The following is an 8,533-nucleotide window of genomic DNA, read 5'->3' as shown; positions in this document are numbered from 1 at the left end:
TCAAAACTCTAACCATTAAATTTCTTGATATTTATCTTTCCACTACTCTTTCACTGAAAGAATTGATCCCGCAGAACTCCCACTAAATAGAGTCTACCACAAGCCTAAGAAAAACCCCTCAACAGTAAAGGCGTCCCCTTGAAGTCGAAACAACTCTGATACCAAATGTAGGTTTTAACCCTGTACAAGAATTACCTGCAAACGAATTCTAAAAACATAAAATAAACAATGACGAGAATATAAAATAAACACACAGAGATTCTCCCCTAGATCCCAAAACCGGGACAGCCAGATTGGTTTTTCATTATGTTCCTTTCAATGTTACAATACATATATACACATGTCGAAGCATTCATAAACCCCAATCCATTAACCTTGGATTACAACATAATCATAGTTCCCTTGATCGGATCTACAAAATACCATGGACAGAAAACCAACATGCCCAAAACCATGTGCAAAACTCATGCACAAAACCATATATAGGTTTAGCCACCTAATATAGGGTCCAAAAAACAATTCTTGGGGTGTTGCCCTAGACCCTATTCAAGGGAGCTACTACACCCCTAAAACCCCCTATGACCCCCCTATTGTGCTCAACGCAACGAACAGGGAGGCATGTGCAAAAAACCATCATGCCCAAAACCATGTGCAAAACCCATGCACAAAACCATAGGTATGTTCACCCACCTAATATAGGGTCCAAAAAAAAATTCTTGGGGCGCTACCCCGAAACCCATGTAGGGGAGATACCACCCCCCTAAAACCCCCCTGTGACACCCACACCCCCCCCGCACGTGCAAATATTCATGGAAAGAATATAACACACACCCAACACCACTACCACGTTGCTACTCATAAGAGTGAATATGTAAATAGCATTACAACACAAACACTTTTTGCCTAGGCATCGAACATGTTTTGTCTTATCAAAGAATTAACGGAAAATGCCCTAGAGGACACCCAAACTTCTTGTTGGAGAATGTAGTAGGGCAGATATTAAAATAAATTATCCTCAACCTTAATAATTTCTTATGAACTTTAGTTATCTTCTTATGCTTCATTGTTATATCTTTTTATCAAATAATTGTAAACAGAAAAAACAATAAAGACAATGGACATAAGAAGTACGCTTCAAGCCAGGGCAAAACCCCTCCAAGGGGAAAACCCAGAAAGAATCTCTTCTCTTCTTATAGAATCTACTTCAAATGAGAAAACCAAGACCCTAAGACCAAATTCAAGAACTCCTCTAAGCACCAATTCAGCCATCCAACAAAGTCCTTGCAAAAAGTGAAAGTATTCCAAAACCAACAAGAGTCAATGTCCTTCAAACAAACCCTAATCCAACTCTTGGCCATGCAACTCGGGTATGCAATTTGACCTATAATTATTTGGCCCTGCAACAACACAAAAACCCTAATTCACTTTGTATGTGTTGTAGAGAAATCAGTGCTAGTAGTATTAGGGTTTGATTTCTCTTTCTTGATAGTTACTTGTGAATTATGTTGGCTTCTTTTTTTTCTTTATTATATTATCTTTCATCAAGAAATTACCAAATTATGTGTGTATGAAGATCACAAGAACAAGAGACACAAGATGTAAGCTCTCAGCCAGGGAAAAACACCTATCTAGGGGAAAACCCAATCAAAATTATTCCTTCAGTAGTTAAGACGAGATAATCCAAGACTCTTCGACATAGACATAGACTTCCTCCAATCACCAAGTCAGCCCTTCCTTCCAGCAACTTTGATCTAGATCTTCGACCCTGCAGCAGTAGAACTTCGACCTATCTAGCAACAGAACTTTGACCCATGCAGCAACAGAACTTTGACCTCCCCAGCGAAAATCCTTCAACCCCAACAACATCCCAGTAACTTCATACGAAAGAGAGAGAGATAACCCAAAACTTCGACTTGTTCTTCTTTTGCAATTCTTCCTTCTTCTCCTTGAACTTCACACTTTTATGCACTTCCTTCTTGTGTATCGAACTTGTTGAGTTGGTGAGCAAATAGATCGAACTGCACTTGTATATATAGCCTCTTCTATGGGTCGAATTGTCGTCTTGTAGGCAAACTTCATCAGGCAAGGGCCAACTTGGTGTGGAGGTGACAAATTACATATTTGACTCAATAATAATTATTTTTACAATTCAAAAGCCCAAGAAGGGTCTCATTAAAAGGATAATAACTCTAATGACTCAATATAAAACCTAGAATTCCTAAATGAGTGCTTTGACCTATAATATGATGACATAAGCATGAAACCCATGCGTTAATAAGTCATTGCAGTAATAATAAAACTTTCTTTTTCATTCTTCACTATAAATACATTTCATAATGACTCATATATAAATATGAAGACTGAACCTGGTTACATTCTTCAACACTCCCTCTTAACTAGGGAGGTATTCATAATTTACACATGTATATACAAGTACAAGGAAGATCTCAAAACACAATAGCTATGAATATTTTAAGCACACACGGTACCACGGACTAGATTCCTGACCAAGGCAATCTATCCGGGTGGGACTAAGATGGACTAAACCTTTCAGCCTCTCTAGGCACCATCAGGTTTACTTGCTAACCATCAACCCAAGGAACTAGGTACGTAATGCAAGATCAGATCTCTATGACCAACTCCACCCTCCCTACTTTGGGAACTAGACATCAACACATAGGCCAATCAGATGTCCTCCCATGCATTTTTTATTACACAAGATGCCTCCTCAAATCTCTTCCAAACATTTATCATCAATGAGATTATTAATATCAATCAAACCAAGCATGATTCCAAGATATTCAGTCTTATTAGGAAGACACTTTGTTAACACATCATTTACCTATTCATCAGTCGGGACATATTGTAGCTTCACGATCCCATCATGTACCAAGATTCTAATGCAGTGATACTTATTGTTGATATGCTCCATCCTTGCATGGAACACAGGATCTCCAGACATCTTAATGTTGCTTTGATTCTCACAATTTATCACAGTAGGACTTAGAGGATTCTCAAACAAATCTGATAGAAATTTCCTAAGCCATACAACCTCCTTTCCTAATTCACATGTAACCACATACTCAACTTCATCACTACTAAAAGAAAACAAGATCTTTCTTTCTACTCATTCATGAGATCATAGTAGATCCCAAAATAAAACATCCACCAGTAGTGCTTCTTCCATCAGTCACATTGCTACCCCAATCAGAATCTGTAAAACTTGTCAACTTGACTTCCTTGTTGTCATACTTTAGGCAGTGATGTATAGTGCCACGTAAATATCTTAATATATGCTTGGCATCTATCCAATGATCATGACAAGGCTCCAACTAGAATTGACTAAGAATGTTCACAACAAAACATATATCTGATCTAGTATTTACCAAATACATTAGAGAACCCACCAGCTTACGATAGGTGGTAGGATCTACGAGACTTAAGTTATAGCTTCTCAACTTCTTGAGATTGGTGATCATGGGAGTAGTCATGGGCTTGGAATCCATCACATTGAATTTTTTTAACAACTTGATTATATATTTTACTTGCCCCAAATATATCTCCATAGGTTTCTACCATACTTCCAAACCTAGGTAATAATGTATCAGTCCCAGATCCTTCATCTCAAAATTGACATCCAGCACCTTCTTGGATTATTTTATCCTTCGCTCTACACCTATAATAAATAGATCATCCACATAGATTAAAATAATTACTGGCTCATTATCCACAACTTTGATAAACTGGCTCATTATCCACAACTTTGATATAGATATTTGAATCAACAGTGCTTTTGATGAACCCGATTCTTAGAAGGTATGCATCCATTCTTGCATATCATGCCCTAGGATCTTGCTTCAAACCATATAGGGCCTTCTTGAGTCTACAAACATGAGTGTCTTTTCCATTTATTTCAAATCCCTAAGGTTGTTCAATGTATACTTCTTCATGGATGGTTCCATCCAGGAATGTTTTCTCTACATCCATTTGATGGATTTTCCATCCCATTGTAGCAGCCAATGAAACCAATGATCATATAGTAGTATATCTTGAAGTAGGTACAAATGTTTCTTCATAATATATGCCTTCCTTTTGAGAGAAACCCCTTGCAACGAATCTATATTTGTACTTGTTTATGCTTCCATTAACAGTGTGCTTTATCTTGTAGATCCATTTAGAAGTGACAATTGATTTGTCACTTGGTCTAGGAACGATTTCCCAAACCCCATTTTTCATGATGGATTGATATTCTACTGCATTTCATTTTTCCATACTTCTTGATGAGTCGTTTCTTCAAATGTAGTTGGTTCAGTTTCTATTAGTTTTGTCATATATGTAGCATATCCAGGATATATTTTTGGTATTTTTCTTTCTTTAAAAGTTCCTTTCACAACTCCATGTCCTTCCGCATCTTCAAGAGTAGATTTTAACCAATTTGGCCTCTTCCTTGTGTTAGGTATGATCATAGGCTGAATAGGATCACTTGGTCCTTCTTCTTCTTCTTCTTGATTTGTAGTAGGATTGTCATGGTGCTCTTCTTCTTTGAAAAGTGGTATGTATTCATCATCGAAATCAATAGGAATATCTTTGGAACTTTTATAGGCATGATTTTCATCAAATATAATGTCCATGCTTACTTCAATATCTCTTACTTCCTTGATGTAGATTTTATATGCCTTTGAAGAAATGTTGTAGCCAATGAAAATCGCTTTAATGCTTGTACAATCTAGCTTCTTGTGTTTGTGTTTTAGAATGTGGATATAGGTGGGACATCCAAAGATTCAGAGATGGTCCACACATGGATTCCTTCCTATGAATGCTTCTTCGAGTGTCATATTATCGAGGATTCTATTAGGACTTCTATTTTGTATATATATTGTGGTCATTGTTTCTTCTCCCCATAGATATTTTGGTATATCCTGATAAAAAATAATTGTTCGTATACATTCTTCTAGTGATCTATTTTTCCTTTCTACAACTCCATTCTTCCCGGGATTGTAGGGAACAATAAGCCCTCTTTATTCGTGTTTCTTTGCAATATGCAATTACTTTCTTTTGAAATTCATTCCCCACCATTATCGAATCTCCAAGTATTTATTCTTCTTTCGGTTAAGGTCTCTACTTCAAATCTACATTCCTTGAACTTTTCAAATACTTCATCCTTTTATTTGATTAGATAGAGCCATGTCTTTCTAGGGTGATCATCAATGAAGTTTACATAATAAAGATGACCTCCAAGTGATTTGTTAGACATAGGCCCACACGCAATTGAATGACTGAGATCCAATATTTCTTTAGACCTTGTTTCACTACTTGTAAAGGGATTCCTTGTATTCTTTCCTAAGGCACATCCCTTGCATATTCCTTCACGATCTTCTTTGGTATTGGGGATGCCATTTACCAATTGATTGAGAGAGAGAATAACCTTATAATGTAAATGTCCATATCTTCTATGCCATAGCTCAATGGGATTGATTTCCATGTGAACTAGGGCTTGAGGAGATGGTGTTATGACTCTATATATACTTCCTTCACATACTCCAATAGCTCTAGCTTTATCGATGCTTGAATATTTTCCACAAACCAGAACTTTCCATCTACAAAATCAATTCTATCACCTTTATCTTCTAAGAAAGAAATTGAAAGTATATTCTTTTTCAAACTTGGATCATAGAGTATGTTGTTGAGATGTAGCTTTTCTTCATTATCCAGCTTCAAAGAAGTTGATCCCATGCCTCTAATAGCATAACTTTTGTTGTCTCCCAATTCTGGTGCATGAGAATATTGTTCCTTTGATAGAGTGTGAAGTTGTTTGCTTTTTCCAGTCATGTTTCTTGATGCTCCACTATCAATAATACATGCACTGTCATCATTGAGTGAACCTATGAGTGCAACCAAGAACCCTTTTCTTAACCTTATTGAATAAGTTGTAGATGATTCTTTTGATCTAGCTTCCTGCAATATTGAATCCCACTTTCAAGTATCTTAGCATAGATGTATTAACTTTTCCTTTCAAGACGATAGAGTGATCTCCAATCTTTCTTGACCTTAGATATGAATCCATGTTAAGAAATCAATGCTAGTAGTATTAGGGTTTGATTTCTCTTTCTTGATAGTTACTTGCGAATTATGTTGGCTTCTTTTACTTATTTATTATATTATCTTTCATCAATAAATTACCAAATTATGTGTGTGTGAAGATCACAAGAGCAAGAGACACAAGATGTAAGCACTCATCTAGGGAAAAACCCCTATCTAGGGGAAAACCCAATCAAACTTCTTCCTTCAATAGTTAAGATGAGATAATCCAAGACTCTTCAATCTAGACACAAACTTCCTCCAATCACCAAGTCAGCCCTTCCTTCCAGCGACTTTGATCTAGATCTTTGACCGTGCAGCAATAAAACTTCGACCTCCCCAGCAGTAGATCTTCAACCTCCCCAACAGTAGATCTTTGACGCCAGCAACAACCCAGTAACTTCATACAAAAGAGAGAGATAACCCAAAACTTTGACTTGTTCTTCTTCTGCAGTTCTTCCTTCTTCTCCTTGAACTTCACACTTTTTTGCACTTCCTTCTTGTGTATCGAACTTGTTGAGTTGGTGAGAAAATAGATTGAACTGCACTTGTATATATGTCCTCTTATGTGGGTCGAATTTTCCTCTTGTAGGCCGACTTGGTGTGGAGGTGACAAATTACATAGTTGACTCAATAATAATTATTTTTACATGATTCAAAATCCCAAGAATGTTCTCATTAAATGGACAATGACTCTTATGAATCAATATAAAACCTAGAAGTCCTCAATGGGGACTTTGACCTATGAGATGATGACCCAAGCATGAAACACATGCTTTAATAAGTCATTGTAATAATAATAAAATTTTCTTTTTCATTCTTTGGTAAATACATTTTATAATGACTCGTATATAAATATGAAGACCAAATGTTAGAATATTTGTTTTTGCTTCTTTTTTACTTTCGACCTCAAAATTTACCAGAATATTAATACATCAAATAACTATATAACATACGCTATAGAAAATTTTGAAAATCACAGAGAGTGCGACTACGAGGAGTCGAACATGGAACCCTCGAATTGAGAAACTAGTGGAAGGTGCATGTGAAAATGATCTCTTGAATGTATAGGCAGGTTATGAGTTTATATAGTTCAATCCAACCCAATCAAATGATTTACCCGAACGATGCAGAGTGGAGCGATGATAGTGGCATAGTACAATAAATGCATAGTTTGTAGATAAAAATGATACATTATTTACTCAATAGAGGCTACAGGCATATTTAGCTCTTGAAAATCGCCATTGTAGATGTATTGGTTATCGAGGACTTATATTTTCAATTCTCCAGGGAGCATCATTGCACAACATCTTTCTCGTCAAGATCTGGGTCGCTCCTTAGACATTTCAGGTGATTCTCCTTCCCATAACGAACAATCCTCTACTTTAATCAGTTATTGATTGGAAGGGTTGTGCTCTGTAGTCGAGATTTTGAATATTTGTCATTCTTTTGGGATTTGTGGAATGGCATGGGTTCATTTGATGAGATGCATGAACATTTGGTCAACTACTCTTCAGATCTTTTCGATTCGGAGGCCATCTAGGTTGATTTGACTCAACTGCCACCTAGAATGGAGTTACCGGGAACAGTCGGAGTACGAGAGAAGATGATGAACACCTCTAGGCCAACTCCAGAGGATTGATTTCGCAACTCATCAGCCCTCATGGTTGAATCCATTTTTTCAAGATCCGGTCAGTCGGGTGTGGGGTTGTTCAGTACAGGTAACCTAGGGCATCTGGTGTGGCATTTGGAGCAGCATCATCCGGAAGGACCAGTTTTGTCAAGACCCTCTCTGTTGTTCATGACTGCCTGCATAAATCCTAACACTGTGCAAGAATGAGATGTAGTATAAGAGATCAGTAAAGATACCAGGAGGGCCTTGACATCTTATGGTGGGCATGAGAAAACTTCAAGGGCGGTCGGAGCAGATAAGCATACTAGCATAGGTGTTTCTTCTTCTGTTAAATCATATGGATGCTTTGTTGGTTCATCTACTTGTGTCCCTAATCTAGGAAATAATAGAGGATAAGGAAAAGGGAGAAGATGTTTAGCTGTCACAAGATGGAGAGTTTGGTGAAGCTCAGTTAAAGCGAGGGGGGGGGAATGAATCCAAAGTTACCAAAGTGAAGGAAAGAGGTAGGTAGTTGGTTATGGGAGACGGCATCAAAATGAGAGATGTTTTAGGTACAACTGATCAAATCCTGGTGTGTAGTGTTCAAGGTCAAAAATACTCTTCGTCTGGACTCAAGAAGTGGGTGGTGCAGGTATGGGGTCAAGCATTGGTCAACTTGCGTTCGATGTTGACCATGACTCGAGGATGGTTTTCCCTTAGCATCTCTTCGTTGGAACATGCAAAATGGGTGCTCTCAAAATTCTGGCACATTGAAATGGCTCCTATCCTGTTGAAAATATGGTCACCATTATTTGACCCTGATCGCGAACAGTTGGGAACATG

Source organism: Pinus tabuliformis, chromosome 6 (assembly GCF_031772625.1).
Source record: "Pinus tabuliformis cultivar Carrire ecotype Pingquan chromosome 6, CPIR1, whole genome shotgun sequence".
Taxonomy (NCBI): domain Eukaryota; kingdom Viridiplantae; phylum Streptophyta; class Pinopsida; order Pinales; family Pinaceae; genus Pinus; species Pinus tabuliformis.
Note: the sequence above shows the minus strand (reverse complement) of the source record.